General features: G+C 45.3%; 1 long non-coding RNA gene across 1 annotated transcript in view; it reads left to right on the forward strand.

The window, feature by feature from the left end:
- LOC126291645 (uncharacterized) overlaps positions 1–20,562 on the forward strand; it is a 109,159-nt gene that overhangs the window by 47,275 nt on the left and 41,322 nt on the right. The window contains exon 4 of the long non-coding RNA XR_007551831.1: positions 17,281–17,418. This is a non-coding gene — a long non-coding RNA (uncharacterized LOC126291645). The remainder of the gene's footprint in view (positions 1–17,280; positions 17,419–20,562) is intronic.

Raw genomic sequence — 20,562 nt, forward strand, 5'->3', positions numbered from 1 at the left:
GGGATCCTCCTCCCCTCCCCCAAAACCATCCCTTGCAGACGTTTCAGGAATTCCTCACATCCAGTGTTGCCTCCCAGTCCTTCTTGAAGAACATTCCGACAACCCCCAACATCACCCCAGCTGAATCCCGTGCCATTAAACAGCTGAAAACAGACCGCTCTATTGTAATCCTTCCGGCCTATAAGGGCTCCACAACTGTGGTACTTGACCGTGTGGAGTATGTGGCAGAAGGACTGCGTCAACTCTCCGACACCTCAACCTACAAAGCTGTTACCCTGGATCCCATTCCCTCCATTCAGACTGAGCTGCAGAAAATCCTAAAAATCCAAGGTCCCTCACAAGGCCTCACAATGGCTTCCATAGACTTACTCACTCCACCTGAGCCACGTACCCCTACCTTCTACCTATTACCCAAAATCCACAAAGAGAACCATCCTGGCCGTCCCATTGTAGCAGGCTTCAAAGCCCCAACAGAACGTATCTCAGCTCTGGTAGACCAACACCTCCAACCTATCACCTGCAGGCTCCCATCCTACATCAAGGACACAAACCACTTCCTAGAACGCCTCAAATCCATTCCCACTCCTCTCCCACCTGAAACCTTTCTTGTCACCATAGATGCTACATCCCTTTACACAAACATCCCACACACCCATGGTCTCTCTGCCCTTGAGCACTACCTCTCCCAACGCCCACCCGAAGATCTTCCAAAAACCTCGTTCCTTATCACACTTACCAACTTCATCCTCACCCATAATTACTTCACTTTTGAAGGCCAGACCTACAAACAAATCAGGGGAACTGCCATGGGAACCAGGATGGCTCCATCCTATGCCAACCTCTTCATGGGCCGCATGGAGGAGGCTTTCCTGAAGACCCAACAGCTGCTTCCCCTGGCCTGGTATAGGTTTATAGATGACATCTTTGTGGTCTGGACTCATGGTGAAGAAACACTCCTTAATTTTCTCCATAACCTCAACTCCTTTTCGAATCTGAATTTCACCTGGTCCTTCTCCAAAACCAAAGCCACCTTCCTGGATGTTGACCTTCATCTTGTTGAAGCTCACATCCACACCTCTGTCCATATCAAACCCACCAACAAACAACAGTACCTTCACTTTGATAGCTGCCATCCATTCCACATCAAACGCTCCCTTCCCTACAGCCTAGGTATTCGTGGCAAACGTATCTGCTCCAGTGACGAATCCCTCAACAATTACACCAATAACCTGACCAGTGCTTTCCTCTCCCGTAACTATCCTGCAGACCTTGTCCACAAACAGATCTCCCGAGCAATACATTCCTCCCCGTCCAACAACAATATTCCTAGCCTCAGACCACACAGAAGCATCCCCCTTGTCACCCAATATTATCCTGGCCTCGAATACATCAATAAATTACTCCGCCAGGGATATGACTTTCTCAAGTCAACCCCTGAAATGAGATCATCCCTTGACAAAATTCTCCCCACACCACCCAGAGTTGCCTTTCGTCGTCCCCCCAACCTCCGTAACATCCTTGTTAAACCCTGCAATATTCCCAGACTACCTTCTCTACCCAGCGGTTCCTACCCCTGTAACCGACCCCGCTGCAAAACCTGCCCCATGCATCCCCCCACAACCACCTACTCCAGCCCCGCTACTAGGAAAACACACACAATTCAAGGAAGGGCCACGTGTGAGACTACACATGTCATTTATCAGCTGACATGCCTGCACTGCACAGCCTTTTACATTGGTATGACAACAACTAAACTGGCTGAGCGCATGAACGGACACAGACGAACTGTCCGCCTAGGAGATGTCCAATACCCAGTAGCGGAGCATGCCCTCCAGCATAATTCTAGGGACCTAGGAACCTGCTACACTGTACGTGCCATTTGGCTTCTCCCACCCAACACCAGTCCCTCTGAACTGCGGAGATGGGAACTTGCACTCCAGCACATCCTTTCATCCCGCCATCCCCCTGGACTAAACCTACGTTAAACAACCTCACTCCCATTTACTTTTCAGTCTTCTCCTCTTTCCCTTTCCTCTTTAGCCATTCATGCATCTTTCCATCCTACATCTTTATACTATACACCTCTTTACTTCTGTATGCATCCTCTTTGGCTTGAAGCTGGCACAGTACCTGCAGTAGAATATCTTTGGCTTCCCTCTGACAACCATGCCTCCATCCTTGCTACCTTCCCTGTTTTCCTTTCCCTGTTGCTTCATAACCTGGGTTGTGAGTAACTAAATCCACTTTCCCTTCTTCCCTTTCTTTCCCCTCTCTCCTCCCTGATGAAGGAACATTTATTCCGAAAGCTAGGAGCTTAAATTTTCGGTTGTTTTTTGTGTCTCTATCGGCTGTACTGAGCTGAGGTAAGTACTGGCCAGCCCCTCTATCTCTTTGTTAGTAATTGTTTCACATCTTTATATGAGATTTTCCATTTATTATTTAGATCACCTATATGGTCCACATTCTTCATTGTTTTGTCCCTTTTGTTAGCTATCACTTACATCTGTCATCTAAACACTTTCTCTTCTTCAGTGTTTTATTTTCGTCACCAACTGTGCTAGTTTCATTTGCCTCCTATTGTCTTGTTCGGTTTATAGTCCACTTCTCTTTTTCTATTTATTGATTTATTTATTTAACATTCCATTATTTAACATTCCATAGTTTTAACGTTCGTTATTCGCTGTTTTCCAGCCAACAATCACTGCCAACAATCTCTTCCACACCTATCAGTATCATCCAATTCCGTCGATTTCGTGTTGCTGGTGATATTTTCGTGCCATTGCCTATCTTTCTCTGCCACAGGAAACATTTTTTGGAACATTTCTGCGCCACCCGCGAACCTTTTTGCGTCACGCGCGATCTTTTTTGCGTCACGCGCGATCTTTTTTGCGTCACGCGCGATCTTTTTTGCGTCACGCGCGATCTTTTTTTCGCTACTCGCTATCTCTGTTTTTGAGCAGCGTGTGTTCTTTTTCCCCTGATCTGGACATACCTGCTTGGTCTGGTCAACTTTTTCCGTATTTTTCTTATTCGGTGGTCTTTCTTTGGTATTTAACGTTACCAACACAATTTCTTTCTTTCTCGCCCTTCCTTCCGTGTTTTATTCCTTCTTATGATTACTATTCTAACTTTAGTTATTTAATTTCCCTACCCACCAGTTACCCACTATGTACCCTAATCCTATACCACATTATTTACATTCATTCCGGAAACATGCATTTACCGTAGCCAAACTGCAATCCCACATACTTTTCCTCCGTTCCTGCTTAACCTTTGGAATTACCCCTAAAGGACTTACCTTAAAAGTTCCCATCTCTGGGTGCAATTCCTCCTTCCACCAATCTCTCCTGGACTTCCAGAACCTTCAATCCTTAGCCCTTACCCAACTTGTCCTGAACCTCTACACTACTTCATGTAACCACCACTCCCAACAGCTCCTATCTCTCTTCAAAGTCCTCCACCTCTCAAACCCTTGCTTGGAGAACACACTCAGGAACATCATCCTAGAAGCCAGCCGCAAACTTGAGTCCCATGCCACACACCACCTGAAAAAACTATCCACAGTGCTAGTGCAACACCTAAGAAGTGGGGTCCCTCTCCCTATCCCTCACAAACACCAACCACAACAGAACCATCAACAAACCCCCCTCATAGCCAACAAACCTAGCCTAGCCACCCTACTCAATCTCCCCATCCCAGCACATACCCCACACAGACCAAATCTCAACTATAACCACAGTCAAATGCCACATATCACCAACTCCAATTCAGTTCTAAACCTCTCATCCAGATCCCTCTCTCCTCAAGAGACATCTGTTCTATCAAAAGGCTTAACCTTTAGCCCCACACCTAAATTCAACCACACTGCCCTGGTTAAAGATCTCCTCTCTTTCACCCGGAACCTCAACTGGAAATATCACTTCACCACCCAAACACAGCCCCCAAATACTAGACCCAGTGTTGAACCTTGTTTAGAACAGTTCCGACCGCCTTCTCAAAGGGATCCTCCTCCCCTCCCCCAAAACCATCCCTTGCAGACGTTTCAGGAATTCCTCACATCCAGTGTTGCCTCCCAGTCCTTCTTGAAGAACATTCCGACAACCCCCAACATCACCCCAGCTGAATCCCGTGCCATTAAACAGCTGAAAACAGACCGCTCTATTGTAATCCTTCCGGCGGATAAAGGCTCCACAACTGTGGTACTTGACCGTGTGGAGTATGTGGCAGAAGGACTGCGTCAACTCTCCGACACCTCAACCTACAAAGCTGTTACCCTGGATCCCATTCCCTCCATTCAGACTGAGCTGCAGAAAATCCTAAAAATCCAAGGTCCCTCACAAGGCCTCACAATGGCTTCCATAGACTTACTCACTCCACCTGAGCCACGTACCCCTACCTTCTACCTATTACCCAAAATCCACAAAGAGAACCATCCTGGCCGTCCCATTGTAGCAGGCTTCAAAGCCCCAACAGAACGTATCTCAGCTCTGGTAGACCAACACCTCCAACCTATCACCTGCAGGCTCCCATCCTACATCAAGGACACAAACCACCTCCTAGAACGCCTCAAATCCATTCCCACTCCTCTCCCACCTGAAACCTTTCTTGTCACCATAGATGCTACATCCCTTTACACAAACATCCCACACACCCATGGTCTCTCTGCCCTTGAGCACTACCTCTCCCAACGCCCACCCGAAGATCTTCCAAAAACCTCGTTCCTTATCACACTTACCAACTTCATCCTCACCCATAATTACTTCACTTTTGAAGGCCAGACCTACAAACAAATCAGGGGAACTGCCATGGGAACCAGGATGGCTCCATCCTATGCCAACCTCTTCATGGGCCGCATGGAGGAGGCTTTCCTGAAGACCCAACAGCTGCTTCCCCTGGCCTGGTATAGGTTTATAGATGACATCTTTGTGGTCTGGACTCATGGTGAAGAAACACTCCTTAATTTTCTCCATAACCTCAACTCCTTTTCGAATCTGAATTTCACCTGGTCCTTCTCCAAAACCAAAGCCACCTTCCTGGATGTTGACCTTCATCTTGTTGAAGCTCACATCCACACCTCTGTCCATATCAAACCCACCAACAAACAACAGTACCTTCACTTTGATAGCTGCCATCCATTCCACATCAAACGCTCCCTTCCCTACAGCCTAGGTATTCGTGGCAAACGTATCTGCTCCAGTGACGAATCCCTCAACAATTACACCAATAACCTGACCAGTGCTTTCCTCTCCCGCAACTATCCTGCAGACCTTGTCCACAAACAGATCTCCCGAGCAATACATTCCTCCCCGTCCAACAACAATATTCCTAGCCTCAGACCACACAGAAGCATCCCCCTTGTCACCCAATATTATCCTGGCCTCGAATACATCAATAAATTACTCCGCCAGGGATATGACTTTCTCAAGTCAACCCCTGAAATGAGATCATCCCTTGACAAAATTCTCCCCACACCACCCAGAGTTGCCTTTCGTCGTCCCCCCAACCTCCGTAACATCCTTGTTAAACCCTGCAATATTCCCAGACTACCTTCTCTACCCAGCGGTTCCTACCCCTGTAACCGACCCCGCTGCAAAACCTGCCCCATGCATCCCCCCACAACCACCTACTCCAGCCCCGCTACTAGGAAAACACACACAATTCAAGGAAGGGCCACGTGTGAGACTACACATGTCATTTATCAGCTGACATGCCTGCACTGCACAGCCTTTTACATCGGTATGACAACAACTAAACTGGCTGAGCGCATGAACGGACACAGACGAACTGTCCGCCTAGGAGATGTCCAATACCCAGTAGCGGAGCATGCCCTCCAGCATAATTCTAGGGACCTAGGAACCTGCTACACTGTACGTGCCATTTGGCTTCTCCCACCCAACACCAGTCCCTCTGAACTGCGGAGATGGGAACTTGCACTCCAGCACATCCTTTCATCCCGCCATCCCCCTGGACTAAACCTACGTTAAACAACCTCACTCCCATTTACTTTTCAGTCTTCTCCTCTTTCCCTTTCCTCTTTAGCCATTCATGCATCTTTCCATCCTACATCTTTATACTATACACCTCTTTACTTCTGTATGCGTCCTCTTTGGCTTGAAGCTGGCACAGTACCTGCAGTAGAATATCTTTGGCTTCCCTCTGACAACCATGCCTCCATCCTTGCTACCTTCCCTGTTTTCCTTTCCCTGTTGCTTCATAACCTGGGTTGTGAGTAACTAAATCCACTTTCCCTTCTTCCCTTTCTTTCCCCTCTCTCCTCCCTGATGAAGGAACATTTATTCCGAAAGCTAGGAGCTTAAATTTTCGGTTGTTTTTTGTGTCTCTATCGGCTGTACTGAGCTGAGGTAAGTACTGGCCAGCCCCTCTATCTCTTTGTTAGTAATTGTTTCACATCTTTATATGAGATTTTCCATTTATTATTTAGATCACCTATATGGTCCACATTCTTCATTGTTTTGTCCCTTTTGTTAGCTATCACTTACATCTGTCATCTAAACACTTTCTCTTCTTCAGTGTTTTATTTTCGTCACCAACTGTGCTAGTTTCATTTGCCTCCTATTGTCTTGTTCGGTTTATAGTCCACTTCTCTTTTTCTATTTATTGATTTATTTATTTAACATTCCATTATTTAACATTCCATAGTTTTAACGTTCGTTATTCGCTGTTTTCCAGCCAACAATCACTGCCAACAATCTCTTCCACACCTATCAGTATCATCCAATTCCGTCGATTTCGTGTTGCTGGTGATATTTTCGTGCCATTGCCTATCTTTCTCTGCCACAGGAAACATTTTTTGGAACATTTCTGCGCCACCCGCGAACCTTTTTGCGTCACGCGCGATCTTTTTTGCGTCACGCGCGATCTTTTTTGCGTCACGCGCGATCTTTTTTGCGTCACGCGCGATCTTTTTTTCGCTACTCGCTATCTCTGTTTTTGAGCAGCGTGTGTTCTTTTTCCCCTGATCTGGACATACCTGCTTGGTCTGGTCAACTTTTTCCGTATTTTTCTTATTCGGTGGTCTTTCTTTGGTATTTAACGTTACCAACACAATTTCTTTCTTTCTCGCCCTTCCTTCCGTGTTTTATTCCTTCTTATGATTACTATTCTAACTTTAGTTATTTAATTTCCCTACCCACCAGTTACCCACTATGTACCCTAATCCTATACCACATTATTTACATTCATTCCGGAAACATGCATTTACCGTAGCCAAACTGCAATCCCACATACTTTTCCTCCGTTCCTGCTTAACCTTTGGAATTACCCCTAAAGGACTTACCTTAAAAGTTCCCATCTCTGGGTGCAATTCCTCCTTCCACCAATCTCTCCTGGACTTCCAGAACCTTCAATCCTTAGCCCTTACCCAACTTGTCCTGAACCTCTACACTACTTCATGTAACCACCACTCCCAACAGCTCCTATCTCTCTTCAAAGTCCTCCACCTCTCAAACCCTTGCTTGGAGAACACACTCAGGAACATCATCCTAGAAGCCAGCCGCAAACTTGAGTCCCATGCCACACACCACCTGAAAAAACTATCCACAGTGCTAGTGCAACACCTAAGAAGTGGGGTCCCTCTCCCTATCCCTCACAAACACCAACCACAACAGAACCATCAACAAACCCCCCTCATAGCCAACAAACCTAGCCTAGCCACCCTACTCAATCTCCCCATCCCAGCACATACCCCACACAGACCAAATCTCAACTATAACCACAGTCAAATGCCACATATCACCAACTCCAATTCAGTTCTAAACCTCTCATCCAGATCCCTCTCTCCTCAAGAGACATCTGTTCTATCAAAAGGCTTAACCTTTAGCCCCACACCTAAATTCAACCACACTGCCCTGGTTAAAGATCTCCTCTCTTTCACCCGGAACCTCAACTGGAAATATCACTTCACCACCCAAACACAGCCCCCAAATACTAGACCCAGTGTTGAACCTTGTTTAGAACAGTTCCGACCGCCTTCTCAAAGGGATCCTCCTCCCCTCCCCCAAAACCATCCCTTGCAGACGTTTCAGGAATTCCTCACATCCAGTGTTGCCTCCCAGTCCTTCTTGAAGAACATTCCGACAACCCCCAACATCACCCCAGCTGAATCCCGTGCCATTAAACAGCTGAAAACAGACCGCTCTATTGTAATCCTTCCGGCGGATAAAGGCTCCACAACTGTGGTACTTGACCGTGTGGAGTATGTGGCAGAAGGACTGCGTCAACTCTCCGACACCTCAACCTACAAAGCTGTTACCCTGGATCCCATTCCCTCCATTCAGACTGAGCTGCAGAAAATCCTAAAAATCCAAGGTCCCTCACAAGGCCTCACAATGGCTTCCATAGACTTACTCACTCCACCTGAGCCACGTACCCCTACCTTCTACCTATTACCCAAAATCCACAAAGAGAACCATCCTGGCCGTCCCATTGTAGCAGGCTTCAAAGCCCCAACAGAACGTATCTCAGCTCTGGTAGACCAACACCTCCAACCTATCACCTGCAGGCTCCCATCCTACATCAAGGACACAAACCACTTCCTAGAACGCCTCAAATCCATTCCCACTCCTCTCCCACCTGAAACCTTTCTTGTCACCATAGATGCTACATCCCTTTACACAAACATCCCACACACCCATGGTCTCTCTGCCCTTGAGCACTACCTCTCCCAACGCCCACCCGAAGATCTTCCAAAAACCTCGTTCCTTATCACACTTACCAACTTCATCCTCACCCATAATTACTTCACTTTTGAAGGCCAGACCTACAAACAAATCAGGGGAACTGCCATGGGAACCAGGATGGCTCCATCCTATGCCAACCTCTTCATGGGCCGCATGGAGGAGGCTTTCCTGAAGACCCAACAGCTGCTTCCCCTGGCCTGGTATAGGTTTATAGATGACATCTTTGTGGTCTGGACTCATGGTGAAGAAACACTCCTTAATTTTCTCCATAACCTCAACTCCTTTTCGAATCTGAATTTCACCTGGTCCTTCTCCAAAACCAAAGCCACCTTCCTGGATGTTGACCTTCATCTTGTTGAAGCTCACATCCACACCTCTGTCCATATCAAACCCACCAACAAACAACAGTACCTTCACTTTGATAGCTGCCATCCATTCCACATCAAACGCTCCCTTCCCTACAGCCTAGGTATTCGTGGCAAACGTATCTGCTCCAGTGACGAATCCCTCAACAATTACACCAATAACCTGACCAGTGCTTTCCTCTCCCACAACTATCCTGCAGACCTTGTCCACAAACAGATCTCCCGAGCAATACATTCCTCCCCGTCCAACAACAATATTCCTAGCCTCAGACCACACAGAAGCATCCCCCTTGTCACCCAATATTATCCTGGCCTCGAATACATCAATAAATTACTCCGCCAGGGATATGACTTTCTCAAGTCAACCCCTGAAATGAGATCATCCCTTGACAAAATTCTCCCCACACCACCCAGAGTTGCCTTTCGTCGTCCCCCCAACCTCCGTAACATCCTTGTTAAACCCTGCAATATTCCCAGACTACCTTCTCTACCCAGCGGTTCCTACCCCTGTAACCGACCCCGCTGCAAAACCTGCCCCATGCATCCCCCCACAACCACCTACTCCAGCCCCGCTACTAGGAAAACACACACAATTCAAGGAAGGGCCACGTGTGAGACTACACATGTCATTTATCAGCTGACATGCCTGCACTGCACAGCCTTTTACATCGGTATGACAACAACTAAACTGGCTGAGCGCATGAACGGACACAGACGAACTGTCCGCCTAGGAGATGTCCAATACCCAGTAGCGGAGCATGCCCTCCAGCATAATTCTAGGGACCTAGGAACCTGCTAAACTGTACGTGCCATTTGGCTTCTCCCACCCAACACCAGTCCCTCTGAACTGCGGAGATGGGAACTTGCACTCCAGCACATCCTTTCATCCCGCCATCCCCCTGGACTAAACCTACGTTAAACAACCTCACTCCCATTTACTTTTCAGTCTTCTCCTCTTTCCCTTTCCTCTTTAGCCATTCATGCATCTTTCCATCCTACATCTTTATACTATACACCTCTTTACTTCTGTATGCATCCTCTTTGGCTTGAAGCTGGCACAGTACCTGCAGTAGAATATCTTTGGCTTCCCTCTGACAACCATGCCTCCATCCTTGCTACCTTCCCTGTTTTCCTTTCCCTGTTGCTTCATAACCTGGGTTGTGAGTAACTAAATCCACTTTCCCTTCTTCCCTTTCTTTCCCCTCTCTCCTCCCTGATGAAGGAACATTTATTCCGAAAGCTAGGAGCTTAAATTTTCGGTTGTTTTTTGTGTCTCTATCGGCTGTACTGAGCTGAGGTAAGTACTGGCCAGCCCCTCTATCTCTTTGTTAGTAATTGTTTCACATCTTTATATGAGATTTTCCATTAATTATTTAAATTGTAAATATCTTCCAATCTTTAAATTTGTGCCATTTATACAAATGCAAATGCTGTAAACTATAGTCATGGAGATGCCATGAAAACTGGAAATATTACTCTTCTTTTATAATTGTTTAGAGTATTGTTGTTAATTCATAAGAAAAGTGTCATGATTTAATGTAAATTTGTCTCCTTTTACAAAAAAAAGTAAGCTATGATCAACACAATGATGTAAACATCCTCTTGCTTGTTAACTAGAAAACTGATATAAGTTCTTGAGAAGGGCATGAAGACATTAATCTGCATGTGTACATTTGTTTACAATTTTATATATGTAACCTTATTCATGTTGTAGTAGATATACATTTCATACTCATTGCATAAATTTGTATTGTCTCACCCCATCACTCACAAAAATCGACTTGTCCAATATCAGTTTGTAACTATGTAAAACAATGACGAAATGGACCAATAAATAAATATCTAAATCAATATTAGATGTAGAATAAGTTAATATCTGAATTCTCTGCTCATAAACCACATCTCTCTTTTGCTCCTAATCCATTGAAGAGTCACAAAGTGTGCAAAGGAAGTTAGAACATATTGGTGATGAGGATGGACACCAGAGTAGGACATTTTTTGTTTCTATTGACTTATTTTTTGTGTGTGTATACAATGAGTTGTAATATACAAATTGAAATAATTATATTAAAAACAAAGATTCCAAGACTTACCAAGCAGGAAAGCGCCGGCAGACAGGCACATGAACAAAACACACAAACACACACACAGAATTACTAGCTTTCGCAACCGATGGTTGCTTCTTCAGGAAGGAGAGGGAAAGACGAAAGGATGTCCAGGGCCTCGCTGCAATGGAGCACTTCCTTTCACGCCGATCACCTGCCACCCTACCTAAAACCTCTTTCCTCGTCACCTTAGCCAGCTTCATCCTGACCCACAACTTCTCAACTTTTGAAGGCCAGACATACCAACAATTAAAGGGAACAGCCATGGGTACCAGGATGGCCCCCTCGTATGCCAACCTATTTATGGGTCGCTTAGAGGAAGCCTTCTTGGTTACCCAAGCCTGCCAACCCAAAGTTTGGTACAGATTTATTGATGACATCTTCATGATCTGGACTCACAGTGAAGAACAACTCCAGAATTTCCTCTCCAACCTCAACTCCTTTGGTTCCATCAGATTCACCTGGTCCTACTCCAAATCCCATGCCACTTTCCTATACGTTGACCTCCATCTGTCCAATGGCCAGCTGCACACATCCGTCCACATCAAACCCACCAACAAGCAACAGTACCTCCATTATGACAGCTGCCACCCATTCCATATCAAACGGTCCCTTCCCTACAGCCTAGGCCTTCGTGGCAAACGAGTCTGCTCCAGTCCTGAATACCTCGACCATTACACCAACAACCTGAAAACAGCTTTCGCATCCCGCAACTACCCTCCCGACCTGGTACAGAAGCAGATAACCAGAGCCACTTCCTCATCCCCTCAAACCCAGAACCTCTCACAGAACAACCCCAAAAGTGCCCCACTTGTGACAGAATACTTCCCGGGACTGGATCAGACCTTGAATGTGGCTCTCCAGCAGGGATACGACTTCCTAAAATCCTGCCCCAAAATGAGATCCATCATTCATGAAATCCTCCCCACTCCACCAAGAGTGTCTTTCCGCCGTCCACCTAACCTTCGTAACCTCTTGGTTCATCCCTATGAAATCCCCAAACCACCTTCCCTACCCTCTGGCTCCTACCCTTGCAACCGCCCCCGGTGTAAAACCTGTCCTATGCACCCTCCCACCACCACCTACTCCTGTCCTGTAACCCGGAAGGTGTACACGATCAAAGGGAGAGCCACGTGTGAAAGTACCCACGTGATTTACCAACTGACCTGCCTGCACTGTAACGCTTTCTATGTGGGAATGACCAGCAACAAACTGTCCATTCACATGAATGGACACAGGCAGACAGTGTTTGTTGGTAATGAGGATCACCCTGTGGCTAAACATGCCTTGATGCACGGCCAGCACATCTTGGCACAGTGTTACACCGACCGAGTTATCTGGATACTTCCCACCAACACCAACCTATCCGAACTCCGGAGATGGGAACTCGCCCTTCAGTATATCCTCTCTTCTCGATATCCGCCAGGCCTCAACCTCCGCTAATTTCAAGTTGCTGCCGCTCATACCTCACCTGTCTTTCAACAACTTCTTTGCCTCTGTACTTCCGCCTCGACTGACATCTTTGCCCTTACTCTTTGCCTTTAAATATGTCAGCTTGTGTCTGTGTATGTGCAGATGGATATGTGTGTGTGTGTGTGTGTGTGTGTGTGTGTGTGTGTGTGTGTGTGTGCGCGCGCGCGAGTATACACCTGTCCTTTTTTTCCCCTAAGGGAAGTCTTTCCGCTCCCGGGATTGGAATGACTCCTTACCCTCTCCCTTAAAACCCACATCCTTTCGTCTTTCCCTCTCCTTCCTGAAGAAGCAACCATCTGTTGCGAAAGCTAGTAATTCTGTGTGTGTGTTTGTGTTTTGTTCATGTGCCTGTCTGCCGGCGCTTTCCCGCTTGGTAAGTCTTGGAGTCTTTGTTTTTAATATATTTTTCCCATGTGGAAGTTTCTTTCTATTTTATTTACATCATCATTAATTTGAACCCAACAATTACGTTTGTTATTGTCTCTGTTGCATTTCGAAATCTTCTCCATCGTCTTACTTTCTCTTTTCATTTGTACAAGAAGTTTCACTTTGTATTCCATTTTTCTGTAATCTACCATACATTTTATCCTGCCTAATTATACTCAATAATACGTAATTTACTTCCAAACCATAACCTAGAATTTTCAACGCTTTCAACATAACCGCTGCTATAAAATCCATTGTTCCAAGTTTACAAACATTTCGTGTAAACTCGTGAATACTGTTTCACAGCTTCAGTTCCTTTCACCCATTACACAACCATCTCAGTTTTTTCCAACAATTTTCGTTTTATTTCCATTCCCGTTTTTCCCACGTAACCGATCATTTTTTAGCAGCTTCCCACAGGTTTACACGTTATTATTTCTTCATCAAACAATTGTTAGCCTCATTCTCATAACCTGCCAGTACATAACCAGTCCTTTGAACACATTTACACACATATTCTTCGAGATTTTATTCGAAAATTTTTTTCGAATTTTATTTTTTCGGAAATTATTTTCTCGAAACTTTTTTCGAAAATTTTTTTTTCGAAATTTTCTTGAATTTCCCCACCCTTTAACGTGATCTGGAGACAACATAACTACCCAACCTTTGCACCCATTGTTGTTCACCAACCTAAGTTCTGCACATGATCAACATAGCTCATCTCAAACCAACACTTTTTCGACTTTTTTCACACCTTTATCTCTCCCTATATAAATCTCTATTTACTTTCACTTTAACCTCATATTACCCTTTCCACCTACTAATACCATGTCAACCTCACAACATCCCTACAACGACCCCATTAAATTTTATTTACATTCCCTCCGCAAACATGCCTTCACCGTAGCCAGATTACGCTCCATATTTTATTTACTCAGGCTTGTCTGACATTTGGCATTACTCCCAAAGGCCTCACACTTAAAGTTCCCATCTCTGGCTGCAATCCTTCTTTCCATCAGTCCCCCATAGCCCTCACCCGCCTAATCCTTCACCTATACATCGACTCGGCCAATGAACACACCCGTCAACTCCTATCCCAAATCAAAGTCCTCAACCTTTCCTCTCCCACATCCACACCGGCTGTACATAGCATCCTCCTACAGGCCAACCGCAAATTAGAACAACATGCCACCCTCCACCTCAAAAAACTATCCAATCTCCTGGTTTCCCACCTCCGGAAAGGCAACTCACTCACCCTCCACAACCTTTCCAACAAACCTCAACCTCCTCTCATTGCACACAGACCCAGTCTCTCCCATCTACTCAATGTCCCACTTCCAGCTCCACTCCCCCCAACACCTCAAAATTCTAGTCAACACAATCTGGAACCACAACACCCCAATTCAGTAGTTAACCTTTCCTCCAAACCCCTCTCCCAATCCGAAACCTCTGTCCTATCCAAAGGCCTCACCTTCAGCCCCACTCCCAGATTCAACCAAACTGCCCTTGTCAAAGATTTACTGTCCTACACTCGTAGTCTCTGCTGGAAATATCACTTTGCCATGAAGAAAAACAATCCTGATCCCACTCCTAATGATCCAACTCCCCAAGACACTATCCAAATTGAACCCTGCCTGCAACAGTTCCGTCCTCCATCACAGCGGGACCCACCTCCTCTTCCTCAAAATCACCCTCTCCAAACCTTCCAGGAATTTCTCACTTCCAGCCTTGCCTCTCAATCATTCTTGAAAAACCTTAATCCTACTCCCAACATCACCACAGCCGAAGCCCAGGCTATCCGTGATCTGAAAGCTGACCGATCCATCATCATTCTTACGGCTGACAAGGGTTCCAAGACCGTGCTACTTGATCGCCGGGAGTATGTGGCTGAGGGACTGCGTCAGCTTTCAGACAACTCTACATACAAAGTTTGCCAAGGTAATCCCATTCCTGATGTCCAGGCGGAGCTCCAAGGAATCCTCAGAACCTTAGGCTCCCTACAAAACCTTTCACCTGACTCCATCAAACTCCTCACCCCACCGACACCTCGCACTCCTACCTTCTACCTACTTCCTAAAATTCACAAACCCAAACATCCTGGCCGCCCCATTGTAGCTGGTTACCAAGCCCCCACAGAACGTATCTCTGCCTACGTAGATCAACACCTTCAACCCATTACATGCAGTCTCCCATCCATCATCAAAGACACCAACCACTTTCTCGAACGCCTGGAATCCGTACCCAGTCTGTTACCCCCGGAAACCATCCTTGTAACCATTGATGCCACTTCCCTATACACGAATATCCCGCACGTCCAGGGCCTGCTGCAATGGAGCACTTCCTTTCACGCCGATCACCTGCCACCCTACCTAAAACCTCTTTCCTCGTCACCTTAGCCAGCTTCATCCTGACCCACAACTTCTCAACTTTTGAAGGCCAGACATACCAACAATTAAAGGGAACAGCCATGGGTACCAGGATGGCCCCCTCGTATGCCAACCTATTTATGGGTTGCTTAGAGGAAGCCTTCTTGGTTACCCAAGCCTGCCAACCCAAAGTTTGGTACAGATTTATTGATGACATCTTCATGATCTGGACTCACAGTGAAGAACAACTCCAGAATTTCCTCTCCAACCTCAACTCCTTTGGTTCCATCAGATTCACCTGGTCCTACTCCAAATCCCATGCCACTTTCCTAGACGTTGACCTCCATCTGTCCAATGGCCAGCTGCACACATCCGTCCACATCAAACCCACCAACAAGCAACAGTACCTCCATTATGACAGCTGCCACCCATTCCATATCAAACGGTCCCTTCCCTACAGCCTAGGCCTTCGTGGCAAACGAGTCTGCTCCAGTCCTGAATCCCTCGACCATTACACCAACAACCTGAAAACAGCTTTCGCATCCCGCAACTACCCTCCCGACCTGGTACAGAAGCAGATAACCAGAGCCACTTCCTCATCCCCTCAAACCCAGAACCTCTCACAGAACAACCCCAAAAGTGCCCCACTTGTGACAGAATACTTCCCGGGACTGGATCAGACCTTGAATGTGGCTCTCCAGCAGGGATACGACTTCCTAAAATCCTGCCCCAAAATGAGATCCATCATTCATGAAATCCTCCCCACTCCACCAAGAGTGTCTTTCCGCCGTCCACCTAACCTTCGTAACCTCTTGGTTCATCCCTATGAAATCCCCAAACCACCTTCCCTACCCTCTGGCTCCTACCCTTGCAACCGCCCCCGGTGTAAAACCTGTCCTATGCACCCTCCCACCACCACCTACTCCAGTCCTGTAACCCGGAAGGTGTACACGATCAAAGGGAGAGCCACGTGTGAAAGCACCCACGTGATTTACCAACTGACCTGCCTGCACTGTGACGCTTTCTATGTGGGAATGACCAGCAACAAACTGTCCATTCGCATGAATGGACACAGGCAGACAGTGTTTGTTGGTAATGAGGATCACCCTGTGGCTAAACATGCCTTGATGCACGGCCAGCACATCTTGGCACAGTGTTACACCGTCCGAGTTATCTGGATACTTCCCACCAACACCAACCTATCCTAACTCCGGAGATGGGAACTCGCCCTTCAGTATATCCTCTCTTCTCGATATCCGCCAGGCCTCAACCTCCGCTAATTTCAAGTTGCCGCCGCTCAAACCTCACCTGTCTTTCAACAACTTCTTTGCCTCTGTACTTCCAACCTCGACTGACATCTCTGCCCTTACTCTTTGCCTTTAAATATGTCTGCTTGTGTCTGTGTATGTGCGGATGGATATGTGTGTGTGTGTGTGTGTGTGTGTGTGTGTGTGTGTGTGTGTGTGTGTGTGTGTGTGTGTGCGAGTGTACACCTGTTTTTTTTTCCCTCTAAGGGAAGTCCTTCTACTCCCGGGACTGGAATGACTCCTTACCCTCTCCCTTAAAACCCACATCCTTTCATCTTTCCCTCTCCTTCCTGAAGAAGCAACCATCGGTTGCGAAAGCTAGTAATTCTGTGTGTGTGTTTGTGTGTTTTGTTCATTGTGCCTGTCTGCCAGCGCTTTCCCGCTTAGTAAGTCTTGGAATCTTTGTTTTTAATATATTTTTCCCATGTGGAAGTTTCTTTCAATTGAAATAATTAAGTTGATGTATTTAAGGAATCACTGCAAACCAGGTAGATCAACATCTAAGTGCTGAGTACCATCTAACATCTCTTGTGTTTCAGAGTCAACAAATAACAGACCTGTTGCCAGCAGTTTCTTGCCTTATGTAAGTGCAAGCAGCCCAGCAGCAAGAGGCTTCAGAAGCTAAAGATGGAGTTCAGCTGCCATCTCAGGCCTTCAAACAGTCTGATGAGAAGAAGGTAACACTGAAAGAGTACATTCCACAGTTGCATCAACATCTACAAAATCGCATGTGAATCACACTGTAATTTTTCTTTTAATGTGTAGAAGTGTACGCCACTGGCTGTTAGTGAAATTCTTTCCCCTCAGTGAGCTTAAAACCAATCCCTACGAGGTCATAATTGTAAGATTAGATGAATTTTTCAAGAGACAAATATACGTTGCTGCTGCACAGTATAAATGTTTGTGCACACCACATTGTAGCAACCAATCCTATGAAGCATGGACGCGAGGGGATTGCAGGGTGCTACTAGGGACTGTAATTTCCATTGTGTGTGGTGTGAATTATCAGGATGAAATGTGTCATTATGCTTTTATTCAGAATCTGTCAGATCAGAGATTGAGAGCTGAAATTCTATAGCACCACAACGCTAGCCTCAATGAAGTGCTTAAAGTTATAGATGCATATGAAGTTCAAGATGTAGTTGAGCGAGACTGTGTCTACCAATTATCACATCATTTGAGGTAAAGAGCTAGTGCCACAGCCACCACCATGGCACCAGCATTTCAAAATTAGTACCATGAAAGCGAGGCTGGACACACAATTGCATACAGCATATACTGACAGAATGCTAATCCACTGCTTCAGCTCTGCATGAAGTGAAATCTTATATGAAATGCTATGTCACCCGTGATTAGAAGAATTGCTTTGTCAGACAAGCTGAATACAATTTTTGTCACTGCACAGGACACGCCAAACTGGTATGGCTCCAAAAGTCTGAAAGCCCTCCTCTGTTTCACGCTGGAATAATTCAATGCAGGAACAGATAGAAATAAATGTCATTTTACGTTCAGATTTTGTGCCTCCTCCTGCTCAAAAATAAGACAGTAGAGATGCAGAAAATGCACATACATGCTTTCAAAGTGAGTACCACACACTTTGAACAGGCTGTCCCAATCTTGAAATTCATGAAAGTGTTCAAGTGTACTTGTGGAATGGTGAACTGTTTTCCACAACATGAAATGGACAATTGTATTCAGAAAACTCCTAAAAAACTGTGTATTATGTTGTAGATTTGTAACCAGTCAGTGCATTTTCAACTAGATACTGAGCTTCTGTCATATTGCTTAACCTAGATGCATGTGAGAACACTGGCCAACCACTTTTGTGAACATCAAGTCTGCATCTCACTGCCTACATTGGCAACAGCATTTCAATGCTCGTAATGTGCCACTTAGCTGAAAAATACAAAAACATGACTAAGAAAGTACCTCTAACTGTAGTTCACGCAGGCATGAGATTTTTATCATGGATGTGTTCTATTGCTTCAGATTAGACATACAGAATAATGTGCACACCATTGACACAAAATTTTCCCATCCCACAATTCACCAACTCTGTGTCAAGTACCAACATTTGTTCAATGATACTCTAGGATGTGCAAAAGATTTTCATGGCTGCATTGCATTGAAAGCTAAATTGCAACCAAAGTTTTGCTATACACACCCTATGCTGCATACATTAAGTGATGACATCACTATGGAAATTCAGAGACTAGAATCTATTGGTGTCTTAAAACCAATTTCAGCAAGTCAGTGGGTATCACAGTTAGTTTTCACTTGTGAACCAAGTGAGAAGATCCGTCTACATGCAGATTTTAAAAGCACGGTAATTTCATGGACAGTTATTGACTCCCCCCCAATCCCCTGTACAGAGGGTATTCTGGATTGCCCAGTGGATGGACAGTTCTTCCCAAAAACTGATCTTGCAGATGTCTGTCTTCAATTAGCATGGAACAAAGAGACAAAACATTTTTTTTGTGAATGCTCATGTCAGCTTGCTTGAATACTGAGGCATACCTTTTGTAAGGGCTTCCATGCCTGCATTGCTTCAAAAATTTCTTGAACAAGTAACATCCAAGGTGCTTTCTTGTTTTAAGTATCTTGAGGACACAATCATCTCTGGACAAACACCAGAACAACAACTCAAGAATTTTGACTGACTTTTTCAAGTTCTCACTGAGGCGAGCCTCAAATGTAATTTACAGATATGTTATTTTTTCAACACAACTGAATACTTAGGGTGTATCATTGACACTAATGCTGCTTGTCCTTCAAGAAAATATTTGCAAGCAATTCAGAAATTGCCATCTCCAAAGAATTTGTGTGTACTGCTAGCTGTTCTTGAAAAATTGACTATGGATAAAAGACTGTGACCAAACTTTTAAAGACTGAAAAATGCATTGCTTCATCAACCTTGCTTTATGCACTACTATCTGCTCAAACCATTTGTGCTTTCTGTAGATACCTTGCCCCATGACATTGGAGTGGTTTTATCCCACAAAATTGCCTACATAGTATGTCCAATCACATTTGCTTCCAAAACTATGAACAATACAGACTAGTTATAGTCAGCTGGAGAAGGAAGCCCTATATATGAAGTCACACAATTTCATCATCATCTGTACAGCAGAAAATTTTTCTTGGACATGGACCATAAGCCTTGACTGCACTGTTAAATATGTCAAAACAAGTTCCTGATCACAGTGTGCAAAAGCTTTGACATTGTTCACTCTTATTGTCAAATTACTGGTATCAAATACTGTATCCACTGACAGGGCAACATGCAAACACCAACACACTGTCTCATTTACCTATTGGCACAGATGCAGCATTTTATGATTTGGATTCTTCTTGTTTAAGTATTGATTCTTCTGATTCTCAAGCACTGGATTCTTTTCCTATTGATTCACTGTGGATTGCACAAGCCACAGAGCATGACCAATCACTAAGGTTACTTAAGAGTTGCATTCAAAAAGGTTGGCTGCACTCTCAGAAATGTGTACCTGATCCCTTAGTGTAAAGACATTTTCTGCACCACACCAGTTCATCTCTCCTGAATGATGTGATTCTGATTCACACGCTTAATGAACAGACAGGAGTGTTAATACCCACCGCGCTGCAACATCTTCTTCATAGAGGTCATTGGGGAACAGCTCACACTAAGCGACCAGTGTGCCAACATTGTACACGGTTTGGTTGTTTGGTTCAGATAAGTAAACAGAATATGTGATGGTACACTGTTGCACCAATGATTTTTCTCATGGCCACATTCTGATACTCCATGCCAATGCCTCATGTAGACTTTGCTGGCCCCTTTTGGC

The sequence above is a fragment of the Schistocerca gregaria genome, chromosome 9 (genome assembly GCF_023897955.1).
Source record: "Schistocerca gregaria isolate iqSchGreg1 chromosome 9, iqSchGreg1.2, whole genome shotgun sequence".
In the NCBI taxonomy this organism is placed as follows: Eukaryota; Metazoa; Arthropoda; class Insecta; order Orthoptera; family Acrididae; genus Schistocerca; species Schistocerca gregaria.